At 35.5% G+C, this 19,860-nt stretch overlaps 1 protein-coding gene across 1 annotated transcript in view; it reads right to left on the reverse strand.

Annotated features, from left to right (window-relative positions):
- Positions 1–13,120, reverse strand: part of LOC106084502 (ras-related and estrogen-regulated growth inhibitor-like protein) — a 56,754-nt gene extending 43,634 nt beyond the window's left edge. The window contains exon 1 of the mRNA XM_013248229.2: positions 12,346–13,120. The gene's annotated coding sequence lies outside the window, so the exon portion shown is untranslated. The remainder of the gene's footprint in view (positions 1–12,345) is intronic.
- Positions 13,121–19,860: the final 6,740 nt, after the last annotated feature.

Here is a 19,860-nt window from a genome sequence, read left to right on the forward strand (position 1 = left end):
GAGTTTGTGAAAAATTTCAAGCGGCTAGCTTTACTCCTTCGAAAGTTAGCGTGCTTTTGACAAACAGACGGACGGACATGGCTAGATCGACTTAAAATGACATGACGATCAAGAATTTATGGGGTCTCAGACGCATATTTCGAGGGGTTACAAACAGAATGAACAAATTAGTATACCCCCATCCTATGTTGGAGGGTATAAAAATAAGCAAAACAAGATCATGGTAGTACCAGGGTTCACTTAAGAAGGTTAGCTCACTTGCCTAGCTAATGGTATTGTCCAATTTCAGAGTTGTATCCAAATCCCACTAGAATGGCAAATGCTTGGTTCGGATTTTAAAATGTTTTCACATGTTGTTCCTTTTCGCACGTTTTAATTGTTTAAATTTTTAATTTACACGATTGTAATCATAAATCCTTTGATCTTGTGGCTTCTACCCATGATAATGCAAATAAAAACTAGAATGTCAGTTAGGAAGCGTCCAGAAATTAGACAGCCTAGTGGGAATTCGCGTCACAATCGCCACCGGGTGATATCGTTGTTGTTGCGAAAGTGGGAAATGAGCCATGCTTCTTAATTCAACCATGGGTAGTACTATAAAATAATTATTTACCATGACTTCTAATACATTTTTTCCAAATCTTTTTTTTGACATTAGGTATTTGTTTTTTTGTCCTACTATTGAACATCTTAAACCGCCTTATGGTTAGCCAATCATAAGCATGTTTCTTTGTAATCAATTTTTCATTGATTCCATTTCCCCCCTACTCATATAGCGTAACAAATCATTGAAATTTGACATGTATAAATGAATAATAATGTTGCAATTTTCATTTCATGGGCTCTAAACAGCAAGAAACTGCTCATTAAAAACAAAAAAACGTAACAACAACTCTTCTTAGCTACTTTACACTAACACATATGCAAGAAAACAAACAAAACAAAACTAGAAATAAAATTCTTTCGAATGTTGCCAAAATCGACAAAAGCCCAAAAAGACACGCAGCATTTACATATAAATATGAAAGGCAAACACAAAAAGTTTTTCAAGAACTCATTTTGAAATTGAAAAATTGCCCACAACATTTGAAATACACACAAGCAGAGGAATAAGATGATGCTGATGATGAAGAAAAGACATCATATTTAGTTTGTGCCGCCTAGCACCAGCTGATATGGTATTCTTGGTGTTTGTACTTTGTCTCAGTATTTTTTTTTTGGTTTATTCCAAAAAAACATATATAAATTTCAAGTGTATAAGTGTGTTTTATGGACATTTACATGTGTACGGGGTACTGCCTGCTAGCCTCAAAGAATCCGTTCGATTCGAAACATTCGAAATCCATTCTGAAATTCCAATGTTATTTTTAAATGCCATCAAAAGCACTGCGGTCATTGCGGCGCCCAATGTATAGATGGGCAAGGAATTATTTCCCCAATGGGCTTTGTCTTGATCGCTCTAGCTCTCTCTCGCACGCTCTCTTGGTGTTAATCAGCTGCCTAATTTCTTTTATGATTATGCTGGGTTATATGTTTCGCTGAGAGCGTATGGCTCCTCTTTCTCTCTGTTTATTTTTGTTTTGTCTCTCCCATTAATGCTGGGGTTTGTCAAATGCGTCACTGTGTTTTGCTGTTTCTTGTCTCTTTGCTACTGTGTATGCCTTTGGCAGGGCAACACTTACTATTTTCTTATATATTTTTGTGACATTCTCGTTTTTTCTTAATTTTTGTTTTTTTTTTATTTTTATTTGAAATATGATTTTCACTTGCGTTTTTTGCTCGATATTTCCCCCCCATTGGATATACGAAAAAAGAAAAGTGTCAGTGAATGTGACGATTATGAAAGGAAAAACACATTGACAACGTGAGTGTGATTATTATTCATTGTCGTCAAGTATTTGCGCATTTGTCGTTGCCACTCTGTAGAATACGGTAAATATTTTTATAATGAATCTACATATGTTTTGGATTAGAAAAATGCATTCGATATGTGATTTGTATTGTATTGTATTGTATTAGAGAAAATCATTTTCGAAATAAAATGTTATTCTGAACATCTTCAGCTAAATTGAAAACAAAAATTCAAACATGAGACTTATTTTGTTTTGTGTATAATATACCTATATAAGCTTTGCTATATTTTAGTCATATCCTTTGCAATTCGAAAGTTCTAGATAGAATTGCATTGCAATGTTACTTTTAAGATCCGCCCCGAAATGAGAGAACTTAAATAAGAATATCCACTTTATGTTTTATGAAACATTTATTTATGGTTAAGACGGACGACCACGAAAACAGATGATAGATCAATGTAATGACGCTGTGTAGTTGCCAAACTAATTGTTGTATGTTAGGATAATTCTACAAAATATCGCAGATGGCGCTGGACGTCTAATGGTGCTGTTATGTCTAGAGCTGCTCGCTGTTGAAGTAGAGCTGGCAAAATATCGATGGTACTATCGATATTTTATTTTTTGTCAGACTATCAATTGATATTTTTCCTATCGATACTATCGACAATGTTAAATTTTTTCCAAATTTAAATAAAATAAGCGATCCTCTACGGAATGTTGAAATGCTGATTTGCACTGTATATTACTAAAATAAATCAAAGAAAGTAAGATATTGAATTTGTTAGACTATCACCCACTGTGCTGTGGTACACAGTGTGGGTTAAACAAAAGAAAACAAGTCCATTGTAAACATATTTGCTGTGAGTCCAAATTTTACTAAGAGAGACTTCATGGAATAGTGCCATATTATGATTATTTGTACAATTTGTTAGATTTAATGACAAATTCAGGAGTCAGAGTAAAGAGTAAAGGTTTCGCGTTTATATACATATACCTTAACAATGATGCGATGACTGTTTCGGTGATTCTTGTGAGGCAATGGAATTAGGCTCTTTAATGGCAAAGGAGCTGCAGAATTTTTAAATGACTGATTAATATTTGAAGAAGTTTTCTATGATAAATCAGATAAATCACCAAAAGATCGCATTGTTGCGTAAATAGTCTTTTAGCAGTAGTACATCATCACCATTAAGTTTCTAAAACGTATACCATTAACCAATGGTGTTCCGTCACTTTCCTAAAACACAAAATCAATTCTTTATAAATTCTTTTGTCATTTCAATCTTCAGCTTTCGTTTTTGCCCTAGTGCACATTCCTTTCAATGTCATTTCTTCCATAATATGCTCTAAATGAGACAAACAAAGAGCAAGCGACATTAAGATGTATGTGCCATGTTGTTAATGGCCCATATTCACTTGTTTGTTTGAAATTATGAAATTTGATTTTGTCCTCAATAACACCTAACCTAATTCAATATAGGAAAAGCTCTTAGATCAGAAACACCAGTTCAAGGTAAAATAAACACTTGAATCATGAGAGGCAAAATGTTAATGGCAACAAATGGTTGGAAGAGTTTGGGATAGGTCTTGTTAAAGCCAACCATAACGAAAATGATTTTCCTTTCATGACTTCAATGTCAAACATTTACTCCCATATGTCTTTCAGCTGTGCATGAGGCAGTGCTATCATCGTTCTCATAGTCATCCTACTCCCCAACACCCAAAATCTTATTATGCCATAATATTTTCATCTTCTACTATACTCTCCATGGTTACTTTTCTTTGGCAAGGGGCAAAAAACAGCTACAAGTCATTTAATATAAGATAATAATTAAGGCCATCTCCTTGGAAAATGGCAAGGATTATGATGACATGCCTATGGGACAATAGGAAGTGGAAAATTTTTCAAAAAATGGAACGCACAAGACAGAAGAAATGCAAAAATAACAACAACAAAAACAAGTAAGAAGGCATTAAGTACGAGCGGGATGAACTTTGTATACCAACCAGCTAGGGTATATAAGTTAACCACCTTTCGTCATAGTCCAGTGAAAAATGCATCACTTACGAACCCATAGCAGCTATATTGAAATATATTCCGATTTGGACCAAACTCGAAACAAACGTCTAGTTCGTTCACTGTTCAAGTTGGTAAAAGAGAATATTGGTCTATACGAGAGCTATATCCAAATATGGACCGATCTGTTTGATGAACCATAAGGTGCACGCATGTCAAAAAGCCTCATATAAGTCACTATGCCAAATTTTAGCAAGATCAGGTAATAAAAGCTGCTTTTATGGGCCTAAACACTAAAATCGGAGAAGGCCACCGTTGCACAGAGGTTCAAGCGGTGGTTATCCTCTTCTAATGCTTGCGACCTTTGAAAAGGAGACCCTTATTATTGAGCTTAAACGTCAATCGGACAGCAGTCATTGATATGTGAAAAGTTTGCCCTTGTTCCTTAATGGAATGTTCACGGGCAAATTGGTTATTTTTGGACTTGAATCGGTAGATCGGTATATATGGCAGCCATATCCAAGTATAGACAGACCTGAACCATTTTGGGCACATATGTCGAAGAGCCTAACACAGGTCACTGTACCAAATTTCAGCGAAATTGTATAAAAACAAGAGCCTTTTGTGAAGCATTTTAAGCATTTAAGCATAACTATTAAGAAGATATAGGCATTTTAAGTCATACACAGAAAAAATCTGTTTCAATCACGAAATTTATTGAACCAATTAAGTTTTTAATTGAAACGGCTTCTGTCACGAAATTGATTTCGATTCAATTAAAAAAATTATTTAAATTAATTAATTTTTTTAATTTATTATTAAATTTTATTATTAATTCAATTAATTTTTTTAATTGAAAAATATAAAAATTTCTATCATGATTGTGATTGAAAATTCCTTCGGATTCTATTAAAAAATTAATTGAATCAATTATTTTTTTAATTTAAAATTGCAGAAATTTCTATAACGACTGTGATTGAAAAATTGGAAAAAATCATATTCAATTAAAAAAATGATTGAACCAATTAAATTTTTAATTGAAAACGATTTTAATTTCAATTACATTTTTTAGGCGATTTTTTGCTTTGTATACAGTATTAAAGAACAGGAAGTTATTTATCTTTTCTGGTATATGCCACCTGTATATGAACTTCTTCACTAGTATGATGAGGTCCCATAGGAAAGACTAGCATTTAGTGTGATTTATAATCAAATATAGAGACAAGGTTCAAGCTTGATTAAAATGCTTCATGAACAGCTAAATTGACATCCATGTTAAATACTCTGAATACTCCCTTTGCCCACTTGTCTGCATATCTCATTTTCCCAAGAATGACACTTGATTTTCATTTTGCACCACTCCCCAAGTTCGGTTTTTTTCTCATGTTTCACTTACAAAACTTGAACATAGTAACTCAATTAGTTTATTTATACAACCCTAATACCACCCATCGAGTATGATTTCACGTATGCTCTCTCAATGTTATGCAGAGCTGAGCGAGCGACCATAGACAAAGTTAAATGTGAGCTCATGGGGTTTCTCGTTCAACACATGTTTGAAATTTTGTGTTGCCAATGCCAGAGACACTTGTTGCCAACTTGTGCCACTAATTAATGACCACAAAGTGAGAGATTTATTTTTAACAGCAAATGCTTTACGATACATATGCCTGTAACACTGTATTTGTGTTTGTGTGGGTGCTGAGTTCCTGTAATCCTTGCAATTTATCCTTTGTGACTTTTCACGTGCTTTAAATTAGTTGTAGCTTCTGGGTTTATTTGCCACATATCCTGCTGTTGCTTGTGTATTAATTCATGCAATGTATATGCCTGTTGTTGTAGTGGTTAAAAGTCCTTAGAGCATTTGGTCCATACTGATGATGTGTGTGGGTGGTCTGGCAGCAAGCGTCATCATGGCTGATGAAGTGCACGTGTTGCTAATGGGGACTTTCATTTGAATTTGCCTGAGTGTTAAAGTGCAAGTGGGAGAGTTCATGTGTGGTGTGTATGTGCTAAGTACTCTTGGAATAGAAATTCCCGAAAAAAATTGATTAAGTGTGAAAAGGAAGTAAACTAAGTGTGAAATTGATTGAGAAATCTCTAAATTTCTACATACGACAAAAAAAGGTTATAATCTCAGAACATAGGATCAAAAAGGCCTGGGAAATTTTGAGAAAAACATTGTGATTTCTTGATAGTGCTAAATTTAAAATAGAAACACGTAAACAACTTCAAATTAAAAGATTTTTAAACTTGTTTGCTTTCTGTTAAAACTGTCTCTTATTCATTGGTTGCCTTCTCCCCCAGCACTTTTGCTCTTTGAAAGTAAGGAACAAGTTTTTTACAAACCCCTTGTGAAAACTCATAGAGAGCTCTTGTATAACAAGCAGCATATTATGTCAGCAGAATTTTCTAATTAACAGTAATGGCAATTAAAAATCGCAATAATGAGTTTTAAGTGCAAAATAATTTTTTCGATAAAAAAAGAAAACTAATTGGCATCTGCTGTTTTTTAATGTTATGACAATAAGAAAAAAAAAATTTACGAATGTAGTTTTCAAAGCATGTATTTTGTTTTAGCAACATGGGAGTAAAGCCTGGTCCCCTAGGAACTCTAAGCATTTTCTTAGGGAAAAATAGTAGCAAAACAGTTATGTATGTTGCAAACTTATATGTAGTGCCTTAGATGATGTTTACGGCGACTAAACATGCTTTACATACAATCAAATATTCAATATATAAAATATTTTAGAAATGTTCCGCTAAGCATCTCTATTCAACTGACAAATGCAATATACTATCATTTTCATTGTGAGGCTTGTAACGGCTATTTTAGAGTCAGCATTGTTTTGCCTTATTTTTGGCATAATAAAGAAGTAGCGCGTTTATATTTGATTTTGAGCAACTCCGCAAATAAATGCAACTCTGTCCAAAAATGTCGAAAAAGCTATGCCAAAAGTGTAGCTGAATTATTTTAAAGGTTGTCTCATTTGTACAACAACATAATAATCATACGGTGAAATCGCCATCTTGCCATCAAGCTAATCGAAATTATGCCAACACAAAGAAGGAAATTTGTGTGTGTGTGTTTGAGTACGTGTGCAGAAAGTGTGCGCACGTCAGCAGAGAATATGCGAGAAAGAAGATAACAACAAATAATGCAAACAAAAATCTGACACCTCAATACCGTCAAATCTGGCCAGCTGTTAACAGCTGTTTGCGCGAGACCATCCTTTAAATCCGCCTTGACGCTAAAGTTAAGCAGTGTTTAACTTTGACACCTCAAAAAACACTTCTTCACCTTTGGCAACACAGAATGACGCTCGATTTCAGTCGCTAAAATTCAAAGTTCTTTAAATATTGCGCGTTGTTTTTGTCGGATTTGTTGGCTGAGTTGCATTTTTTCCATGCAAAGTCTAGTACTGACTTTGACTTTTCGGCCGAACAACTGTCAAAACGCATTATAAAAAAAAGGTGAAGAAGAAAATGAGAATACATTCCGTAGGTGCGGTACTGAGATCTATAAGCAAAATATTAGCGACATGTCGCTGAGTCAATACAAATTTCTCTTCATTTAATTGGCAATGTAATTACTCTGCTTAGATGCTGTTGTCTATGTTGTGTGTTGTTGTTTGACTTTTGTTTGTGTTTTGGTCAAAAATAGAGTCCGTCGGATTTCGCAGTAGTTTAATAGACATTTTCGCTGCGGATGAAGTTAGGCTACTAGGCTTTATGCACAAAATAAAGCTCAACGAGCTCATTATCTTACGGTCTTAAGCCTAATACTGACTTCGACTTGACTGGCTTTTCACCCAAAAAACTGTCAAATCGCATTAAAAAAAAAAAAATGGTGACGAAAAAAATGGGAACACATTCTGTAGAAGTGATACGGAGATCTATAACCAAAATAGTAGCGACATGTCGCTACGACAATACTAATTTCGCTATAATTTATTGCCAATGTAATGCTCACGAAATGGACACCAACCAACTCTGTTTCAATGATGTTGTCTTTGTTGTGAGTTGTTGTTGGACTTTTGTTTGTGTTCTGGCAAAGAATAGAATCCGTCGTATTCGCAGGCATTTTCACTGCGAATGAAGTCAGTACTAGGCTGAACACAGAATGACTCTCGATGTCAGTCGCCAAAGTTGAAAGTTCTTTAAATATTGAGCGTTATTTTCGTGTGATATGTTTGTTTAGTTGCATTTCTTCAACCCAACGGCCAATAGCAAAGCTCAACGTGCTCAATATGTTTCGGGCTTAAATATTCTCTGTTTACCTAAGCAGCCAAGTAGTTTACGCTCTCAGAAAAAGAAAATTCATTTTCTCATAAGAATACAGGTGGAGCTGATGTACAATCTCTTTGTTAAAGAATAGATAATCTCTTCGCCCTCTCCCTGTCTCTCTCTCTCACACACACAGAAATACAGAGCACACTGAATAATAATCTTCGTGTTAAAAAATAATCTCTGCGTTGAAGAGAATTAAATCTGTGCTTAACATATTGATTCAATTTTTATTACTCTCACTAATACCACTTTAATGTATTATGAAGAGTGAACTAAAGAGTGCATTTAAGTTTAATGGGATAAGGCTTAAATTTTATCTTCAATTTTAATTGAAAATTTTACTTGGAGGTAACATTTACACTACCTTTATGAGGGCATAACCAGTCCCTAATAATCGTTCATGAACTTAAAATTCATTTTATATTCCCACATCTCCTTTCAGTTTTTTGTGGTAGTAATTGTATATTTTCTTTACTACTAAAATGTTTTCTTAATGTCAAAACTGACATTCTTTCCTTTTGCATTGCTTTGTTATTGTGTGAGTCATCACATCTTCAATGTGAATGACCCATTGAACACGATCTACCTTTTGTTTCGAATTGTAGCTACAAAAACTCAAACAATAAATCAAAACAATAGTTGGCAACTATGGAATTTCTTTTACGCCAACTGCCTGCCTGCCTACTTACCTTAGTTGGGTCAATTGTTGTGATTGGCCTTTGACCTTCACTTTTCAACGTCAAATGAAATCGAATCTCAAGTAGTAATGGATTTGAAAGTTGTTTTGTTGATCGACCCCACACGCGATATAAAGTTTATATGAACTTTGTGGTACAAACACTTTGGGTCAATGTAGGTCAATAAATCTTTGTGGCAAGAGACCAGATAAAATATTGTAATTTTCAATACTCTTTAGATGGTAATTTTTATATGCTGCACTACTACTGTGGTATAGGGTATTATAACATCCAAGAGGAGAAGACAAAGGCCCATTAATGAGCATAACGATTGACTAGGACTCATTTTGGGCATGTCCGTCTTCCTGTCAGTGATAATTTGAGTACAAAGTAGAGTTCACATTTTTGATACCCCTAACTTAAAATTCTTCTTTTGAAATTGGATGAAACCAGTTAAAATTTTGATATACATACTCCCCATATATAGGCGAACTTATTTGTTCTAATATTGCAATAATGTAGTCATTTGAAATTCGATCATCATGAAATTCGATAAGAGGTGTTATCGTATAACTCTTGATATTATCATAGATATCGATTCAGATTTATTATGATTTCCACTATGTGTATGAATGTGGCCACCGTAGCGCAGAGGTTAGTATGTCCGCCTATGACGCTGAACGCCTGGGTTCGAATCCTGGCGAGACCATCAGAAAAAATTTACAGCTGTGGTTTTCCCCTGGATTGGATATTAAAAACAATAGTAAAACCCATTGTGCAAAATTTCAACCAAATCGGATGAGAATTGCCCCCTAGAAGGACAAAAAAGGTAAAATGGGAAGATCGGTTTGCATGGGAGCTATATAAGGTTATGGACCGTTTAAGACCATATTTGGCACGTATATTAGAAAGCATAGTCACTGTGCAAAATTTCAGTCAAATAGGATATAAATCTAGTCCTCTAGCGGCTCAAGAAGTAAAAACGGGAGATCGGTTTGTATGGAAGCTATATAAGGTTTAGAACCGATTCGAGTTATACTTGATACAACCATTAAATATCATAAAAGACGTCATAGCACAAAATTTCAGCCTAATCGAATAAGAATTGCGCCCTCTAGAGGCGAGGTGTTGCAAACGAAATAGCGAATTTAGTACACCCCCATCCTATGGTGGAGGGTATAAAAATCAAGTTGTTTTCGCGTAATATATGGTCCATGAGAACTATATAAACCTGTTGTGCCTTCATGAGCCACTAAGAGCGCAATTACTAGCGAGGGTTGTTATTTTTTCTCCACTTCTATTATGACTTCCAATACCTATGCATGGTATGGCCCATACACATTTTGCTTTTTATACCCTATACCAACACTGTGGTATAGGGTTGTTGTTGTTGTAGCCACATTTGCATATAGAGGTGGTGATCCTCCGGATCATGATGGCCATTGGTTATTTAAAGGCGCCAATATCTCCCCTTGTCCTATCGAACATTATAGGCACTCAGTATTGAAGCAAGAGTTGGTGCCACCCGGTCTCTCACTGAGACTCTCTACTCGATACCACTGATTGTCCGCGATTAAAGTTAGAGCTACTCCGTAGGCTGTGCGATGCTCATAGTTATCCCATGCCGAGGTGGTACAGGGTATTATACGAGGTGGATCCATTGATAAGTGTACCGACCGGCTTAGAATCACTTCATGATTTGATTTAGCTATGCCTGTCCATGTATTCTTGGGATCAAGGTACAGGTCGTAATTGTTGTCCCACTGTCATGAAATTTTGCCCAAGCTCTTTTTTGTCCAAGAACGAAAAGCTGGTGAAAATCGGATCAGATTTAGATAAAGCTCCCCTATATATCTTTCAACCGAAACGGCCTTTTAAGGCCATATAAGCCACAATTTTTGTCCGATCTTTACAAAATTTTGCATGAAATGTTTTATTTGAAGTTACAATACGTGTGCAAAATCTTATTAAAATCGGATCAGATTTAGATAAAGCTCTCATATATGTCTTTGATCTCATATGACCATTTTACGTTATAGAAGCCACAGTTTTGCTTCTATCTTTATAAAATTTTGTCTGAGGTGTTTTATTTAAACCCAGGTTACATGTTTTCTTAATTTCATTAAAGTTGGCCCAGATTTAAACATAGCTCCCATATATATCTTTCATCAGATATGTCCCTTTACGGCTATGATAGCCACAATTTCGGTCATATCGTAAGAAAATCTTACAAGGATCTATTCAATATTTCAATAGGTATGCAAAAAAAAAAAGTCTGACTAGATTTCAAAATAGGTTACATGTCATGTGTAGGGTATTTATATTCGGTTCCGCTCGATTTTTGCCTTTCCTAACTGGTTTATCTACAAAATATTTCATGGTCTTTTTTCATGCCTTCCGACATTTTTGATAAGTACTGTTCTAATCAATCAATACTTGATACAGCTTCCATACAAACGGCGTTCAATTTTTATTTGATGTGTTAAAAAAATGGGTAAAGACTTCTATCATGAAGTTTGTTATAAAAAAAAAGTTTCCCAATTTGTATACAAATGGTTTCTTAATTTAATTTAAAAATGAATTTGAAACAAACTAAATGTCTTTAGCCAAATAAAAGGAAATGTGGTATAAAGGAAATTTGCCACAAATCACCTTTTGTTGATATGCTGGTTTACTGCGAATATAGAGTCAATTTAGTTAAATTTGTTTTATAAGCTGAACTTCCTAAAATAAACATCGCTTAAGGAAATGGCGGGACTTGTCTGACATCAATCAGTGTTCCTTGGGTCAAGTTTTAGCTCCATGACAAGGAACTTTGAATCCGAAAGGCATACCGCTGAAGCCGAACTGCATGCCACCCTATGCGTGAAGAGGATTTACATGGCTGATATTCCAACAATTATCGCCAGTATTACTTAGGCGATAACAATCCCAGAAAATTTTGTTCTCTCTAGAATTTAAAAGTTGAGCGTCACGGCAGATGTGCTTATCTATGCGCCACTATAAGCAGATCTGCAGTTTTTTTTTCTTGAGATTTGGCTAGCTGCTTGTTTAACTTATGATTAGATTACGGCAACTACATTTTTATCTTTAATCGATTCGAAACTTATCCAAAATAATCTGGATTTCCAGTTGTATACGAAAACTATACAAGAAAAAGATATTAGTTATGGTTGCATATCACGGATTGTTCAATATTTTTCATTCATCCTTCAATAAAGATCATCAATAGTTGTAATAGAGTGAAACTATCTTTTCTGTTCAACTACCCGTGGAAAAAACAATCTAATCAAGTCTAATCTCTTAAGTTTTATATGATCTTCAACTATTATGACATTTGAAGAAGATGCAACACAACAACTTACGTATGTCTTATCTACATATGAGTGACAATGGAAAGTTATAAAATGTTAAATGCTCCTCTTTATTACATAACCCTAGAGTGCATTCAATATTTCATTTAATTAATATTTAAATAATAGAAAAAGTAATTCTCTTTGAAATTTACCTTAGGACTTGAGTTTAAAGTATTCCAATAATAATTGAACAACTCAAGAGTTGTTGTTGTAGTTGAATTCAGTTGCTCTTAGTCTTGTAGTGGTTGTTGTTGTTGCTTTAGAAGAAAACGATTTTCTTTTCAAAATAATTTGCAGTAGCACTTGCAACAAAAGCACTTCAAAACACTTGTCTTTCTCTCGTGTTTATTCCTCTTTTCTTTTGTTTGGTTAACTTTTCGCAAAAAAGAAGAAAACTTCCTCTTGGTGATAAAATGTAAAAGGTAATGTATTTTTTCAAAGGTACTTTTTTTTCTTGTGGAAAAATGTCACTTTTGGTTTTTGAAGATATTCTTTCAGGTTTCTCAGTAGTATATGTTTTTGTTTGTTGTTGTAGCAAAAGGTTTTAATTTAATTTAAAATTTTTTTTTGAAATTTTGTTTCGTTAATTTTGTGGCTATTTAATGGTTAACACTTTCACTTTGTCAAGTTACTTTGCGAAAATGCCATAAATATTTTGTAAAGGTTTGCTCTTTTTTTTATATAAAATATCAAATCGTTCGTTTTCCCCTTTTGTTGAGAGGAAAACTGAATAAGCTTTTTTGTAGTCAACAAAATCCACTAATGCTTTATTTTGGACTTAATATTCTTTTCAAAACAAAATTTTCAAATCTTTAAAACCGTTGCGCAGAATTTTTTAAATATATTTTGCTGTTGTACTTTTGTTTTTCAATTTTTTTCTGGGGATTTGTTTTCCGCTTAGCACATCTTATTCCGACGATATCTCATATAAAACTGTTTTGCTTTGCCCCTTCGATATCGTTCATATAGTCAGAGTCAGGCATCGTGTGTTTCCAAAATAAAGAATGAATGAAAATAAAACCCAAACATTCTTGGCTATTTGAGTGAGAATTTTAGTGGCAGTGTGGAACGTAAACTAATGAAGAAGGAGGAGAGCATCACGTTTTATAAATTTTCGATATGGATACAGCAAAAACAAAAAGTGAAAACTGGAGGTAGAATTGAATAAAAATTCCAAAAATAATTTAATGTATAAAAATCACAATTACTAGACTGGGAAAGTATGTAACTACATAAACTTTTGTGTAGCCAGTTAGAAAAGGTAAAAGTCGGGCGGGGCCGAATATATAATATCCTACACCACCTAGTATACGTACTGATTTTAATATATAAAACTTATCTCCAAATCATACCTTTTGAAATATTGACATATCGGATAAAAAATATATATGGGAGTAGTGTGTCTAAATCGAAACCAAATTTTATAAAATTTTGCACACGTATTGGGACGTCAAATTAAACACCTCATTCTAAATCTTGTTGAGATCGAACTATAATTGTGTCCTCTACAGCCTTAAAGCTCCATATCGGATGAAATATATATATGGGAGCTATATCTAAATCTGGGTTAATTTTGCCGAAATTTAGCACACATATTAAGATGTTCAATAAAACATCTCATGCATAATTTTGTAAAGATTGAACAAAAATGAGGCTTCTACAGCCTTAAAAGTCCATATAAGATGCAAGATATATATGGGAGCTATATCTAAATCAGGACCGATTTTAATGAAACTTTGCTCACATATTGGGATGTGAAATAAAACGTCTCATGCTAAATTTTGTTAAGATCGGACCAAAATTGTGGCTGCTACAGCCTGAAAATTCCATATCGGATGAAAGATATATATGGGAGCTATATTTAAATCTGGAACTAATTTGACGAAATTTTGCACACATATGACAACGTCAAACATTACACTTCGTAATAAATTTTTTAAAGATCGGACCAAAATTGTAGCTTCTACAGGCTTTAAACTCCATATCGGAGGAAAGATATATATGGCAGCTATATCTAAATCTGAACCGATTTTCATGAAATTTTGCACACATATGTAGATCACAAATAAAAAACTCAAAATTTTGTGAAAATCGGACTAAAATTGTGGCTTCTACAGCCTTAACAAGGCATATCGGATGAAAGATATGTATGGGAGCTAAATCTAAATCTAAACCGATTCAAAATCAATAGCGTTTGTCCTTGGGCCAAAGAAGTGACATGTGCAAAATTACAAGATAATCGAGCAGTCAATGCGACCTGTACCTTGATCACAAGAATACATGGACAGACAGAGAGATGGACATAGCTAAATCGAAACAGGAAGTGATTCTAAGCCGATCGGTATACTTATCAATGGGTCTAGCTCTTCTCCTTCTTAGCGTTGCAATCAAATGCACAAACAAATCTAAGACGATCTAGCCATGTCCGTCCGTCTGTCAGTTGAAATCATGCTACAGTCTTTAAAAATAGATTTATTGAGCTGAAACTTTGCACAGACTCTTTTTTGTCCATAGGCAGGATAAGTTCGAAGAAGGGCTATATCGGACTATATCTTGATATAGCCCCCATAGAGACCGATCCGCCGATTTGGGGTCTTAGGCCCAGAAAAGCCACATTTATTATCCCATTTTGCTGAAATTTCGAACAATGAGTTGAGTTAGGTCGTTCGACACGCTTCTTCAATTTGGCCCAGATTTGGATATAGCTGTCATATAAACCGTTCCGCCGATTTAGGGTCTTACTCGCATAGATTTATCATTGGGCCCTTTAACATCTTTCTTCAATTTGGCCCAGATCGGTCCAGATTTGGATATAACCGCCATATAGAACGATCTCTCGATTTAAGGTTTTGGGCCTATAAAAGGCGCATTTATAATCCGTTTTCGTCGAAATTTGGGACAGTGAGTTATATTAGGCCCTTCGACATCCTTCTTTAATTTGGCTCATATCGGTCCAGATTTGGATATAGCTGCCATATAGACCGATCTCTCGATTTAAGGTTTTGGGGCCATAAAAGGCGCATTTATTGTCCGATTTTGGATATCCACCACCATGGACAAAATAACCATTCTTTTTTATAACTACGATATTCCGACACGGGACAACTATGTGCACGGGATAACACACAGGCTGGAACTTTGAGATCCAATCTGTGTGGTGTTCTTCATTATTACGAGAAGCTCAGCCTGGAGCTACCGGGCGGATCCACAGGATGCGGATAGTGGAAAGCATTGTATTTATGCGAGGTAGCTGGAACTGCAGTCGCGGACAATCAGCGGTATCGAGTGGAGAGTTTCAATGAGAGATCGGGTGGCAAAGGCTCTTGCTTAAATAGTGTCTATAGTGCTCGATACGACAAGGCGAGTTATTTGCGCCTTTAAATTACCAATGGCCCTCATGTTCGCGGCGACCGGTTGTATAGACCTGGACGAGCTTGCTCGCCTATACGAGCTTGACGAGGATCGCACCTCCACAGGAAAATGTGGCTGCAACAACAATAACAGTTTCAGCGATATCAGGTAACAAATCCGATTTTTATGGGATGTAGACCCTAAAATGAAAGATCGGTCTATAAGCAATAATATCTAAATATAGCCTGATCTGAACCATATGCTGGTCGGATGATGGGTTGCTTAATACAAGTCACAGCGTCAAATTCTACCGAAATTGGGTAATAAATGCAGCTCTTATGGGCTAAGACCCTCAATCGGCAGGTCGGTCTATGCGACAGCTGAAGCTGAAAACAACTCACTGTTTATAATTTCAGAGAAATTGGATAATAAACGCGCCTACTACGGGCTTAAGATCGTAAACCGCCATATCGGTCTATATGACAGTTATATGTAAATATGGTCCGATATGGGTTTGAATATCGGGTCCCCTAGTACAACTTCCTGTTTTAATTTTCAGCGAAATCGGACAAAAAATGCGGCTTAAGACCGTAATTCGCCAGATTGGTCTATATGGTAGCTATATCCAAATATAGTCCGATTTGCTCCATTCAAGAACTTATCCTGCGTATAGAAACTCTGTGCATTTCAATTCAATATCTACATTTTTAAAAGCTGTAGCGTGATTACTCTTTCCAACATTTCGGACGGTATCTCACGAATAAATGCTTCAATGTTGTCTTCCAATACGTCAATTGAAGCGGGCTTTTCTGTATAGACATGAGCTTTAACATAGCCCCACAAAAAAGAGTCTTAAGGCGTTAAATCGCATGATCTAGAGGGCCATTGTTGACCGGTCCCAAACGTGAAATAAAATGTTCATAGGACTCGCCTCTCAATTTCATTGCCACGCATGCTGTGAGGCATGTGGCACCGTCTTGTTGAAACTACATTTCATGCAAGTCAAGCTCTGGCATTTTTGGCAAAAAAAGTTGGATATGATCTCACGGTATGGCTCACCGTTCACAGTTACGTTACGATTCCCATCATCTTTGAAGAAGTACGGTTCAATGATGCCACCAGCCCATAAACCGCACCAAAATAAAATATCCAAGGCAGAAAGTTTCCATGCTGTGGACGTGCGGGTCAAGAAGTATGGGTACCCTTTTCCCAACTCCAGCTAAACATTTTCTAAGGCAACTCTATTTTTGGGTATTTTTCTAACCATTCGGCGTTAATGGGTTAATGGAATATTGTTGGCAAAAGTTGCATTTACAATCTTATCTGATCTACACTGACAATAAGTAATTTTGGAATTTCGAATACCTCGTTTGGTAGATTATAGGGCAGAGGTTAGCATATCCGCCTATGACGCTGAACGCCTGGGTTCGAATCCTGGCGAGACCATCAGAAAAAAAATTTCTCAGCGGTGGTTTTCCCCTCCAGATCAGATTAGCATGCCTCTCAACTTATGGATGAGGATATAAATGTTTTTTTGAGAATTGGTAAATAACTGCGGCAACACAAATAGTTTTACACCTAAGGTAACCAATTTGCACTGGCAATAGATCAACATGACTTACTAGGGACACTCAATCCTGCTCACTTATAGGAAAACATCTCAAAATTCAAGCAAAAAAGATTTAACGATGTCCGTGTGTCCGTTCATCCGTCTATTGTAATCACTCTACAGCCTTTAAAAAATTGAGATATTGAGTTGAAATGTGGTTCAGATATGTCTTTTTGATGCACTCTGGTTAAGTTCTTGAACGGGCCAAATCGGACCATATTTAGATATAGTTGCTATATAGACCGATCTGCCGATAAAGGGTCTAATGCCCATAAATGCTTTATTTTTTATCCGTTTTTACTGAAATTTAAATCAGTGAGTAGTTTAAGGCTTCCCGACATCTGACCCAAATATGCTTCATATCGGACTATATTTAGATATAGCTGCCATATAGACCGATCTGCCAATAAAGGGTCTGAAGCCCATAAAAGATTTACTTTTTTTTACCCGATTTCAATGAAATGTAAAACAGTGGGTTATTTAAGCTGATCTGACCTAAATATGGATTAGATCGGATTATATTTAGATATAGCTGTCATATAGACCGATCTCCCGATGAAGGGTCTGAAGCTCATAAAAGCTTAACTTTTTATCAGATTTCGCTGAAATTTGAAACAGTGAGTAATTTTTGGCCTCCCAACATCTGACCCAAATATGGTTCAGATCGGATATAGCTGTCATATACGATCTGCCGACAAAGGGTCTGAAGCCCATAAAAGCGTTTTTTAACCGATTTCGCTGAAATATGCAACAGTGAGTAGTTTTACGTCTCCCAAGGCCTAAATATGGTTCTGATCGGACTATATTTAGATATAGCTGTCATATTGACCGATCTGCCGATAATGGGTCTGAAGCCCATAAAAGCTTTAGTTAATACCCGATTTCGCTGAAATTTGAAACAGTGAGTAATTAAGGCCTCCAATATCCGACCTGCATATGGTTCTGATCGGACTATATTTACATATATACCTGCCTTATAGTCCGATCTGCCGATAAGGGGTCTGAAGCCCATAAAAACTTTATTAATTACCCGATTTCGCTGAAATTTGGAACAGTAAGTTGTTTTGAGTGTCCTGATATCCGACCTTAATATAGTTCAGATCGGTTTATATTTGGATATAGCTGCCAAAAAGATCAATATTTAGTTCTACAAAATTGAAGTGACTTATATATTTAAGACCACTCAATGTCCGTGTCGTATTTGACTGCCAATTTTCCCCGGATTGTGACATATATACCCGAGGTGGTAAACATCCAAAGTTCTGCCCGGCCGAACTTAATGCCGTTTTAATAGTTTTTTTTTTTTTTTGCAAAATGTAACATTTTTGGAATCTTTGTTTTTCTCTTATATAAATGTGTGTTGACATCACTGTTAACGCATGCGCTTTGCAATCAATATCCAACTCTCTCTTCAATTTCTCCAATGACAAAATAATTAAACTCATTTTCTCAACAGTCTATACGTTTTTAAACTCAAAAACAGCTGTTTGCCTCCTACATAACGTGGTGTGTGTTTGTGTGTGTATTCGGGCGCCTCTTAAGAAAATTGTTGTTTGATAACTCACACAGCCAGTAGCTCGTTGCTCCTCTTTGTTATGAATTGGAAAACACAGAACAAAACACTCACACATAGCACACCTGCCTGCTGCCTTTCAGCTCTTCGTTGCTCAAGTAAAGTGGCAATTGAATGTGGAGGTTTTTTTTTAAAGAGGGTAAGTAAGTGGGGGAGGAAAACCATGCAAGATGCTGGGCATAATGGCGGTGTGCATGTGAGTATTCAACGCCCCACAGTATTGCAAACATACTTGGATTTTTCTTGGAAAAGCACGAGGAGATATTCTCATTCATGAAAATTCATAAGGCACAAGAGAGCCAATGAGGCAAAAGGCGGAGGGAGGTCTATGGTTTTTTGTATAGGGAAATGATGATATCACATGGGAAACACCTCACTTTACCTCACGCATAATAATGATCCTCACATGGGAATGGCATAGTAAACAAATATTCAAAATTTGTGGGCAAACAACACACACCTGATTACCTGTTGAATCATTCTGAGTTTTAATAAAAGTTTCAAAATTGCCACAAACGTATTTGAAATTCAATGTTAGCCAAGCGTTAATGGCAAATCGCCTCACAAATTCCAATATAGGTCAACTGGCCTTACAATGTAATTTACGGTTAAACACATCAAAAAAGGAGAAAACAGCAATGCAAATGTTTTTCATGCCTTATTGACAGGTTATGGGGCATTTTTGGCATTTTGGGGTTATTTTGTATTTGTCATCGTTCTTAAGCGGTCAGCCGCTTGGTAGGGGAATATTGTCCATGTTTAATGTGGTTGTTTGTATTATATATAAATTATGGTTATTTGAGTTAATTTTTTTCTGTTTGTTTTATATTTGCCAAAAATTAAGAGTTTTCTTTTTTTTTGCTAAAAAATTTCGGAATTCCTCTGTTGATGTTTTTGTTTTAAATGTCCCTATGTATATACGATTCATAGAATTTTTGAATTTGTTCATGTGAAATTAATTCAATATTCGAGGTATGGGACAACCAACTGGCATCGAAATATGAAAATTTCTCTTGTGATTCACCCTAGAATCTTGGTATAGAATATAGACAAAATTCCTACTTTCATTCATATTTTTTTGAAAATAAAAAGAGAAAACAATGTCATTTCCTAGAAAATTAAATCGAATTTTAA

The sequence above is a fragment of the Stomoxys calcitrans genome, chromosome 3 (genome assembly GCF_963082655.1).
Source record: "Stomoxys calcitrans chromosome 3, idStoCalc2.1, whole genome shotgun sequence".
NCBI classification, from domain to species: Eukaryota; Metazoa; Arthropoda; class Insecta; order Diptera; family Muscidae; genus Stomoxys; species Stomoxys calcitrans.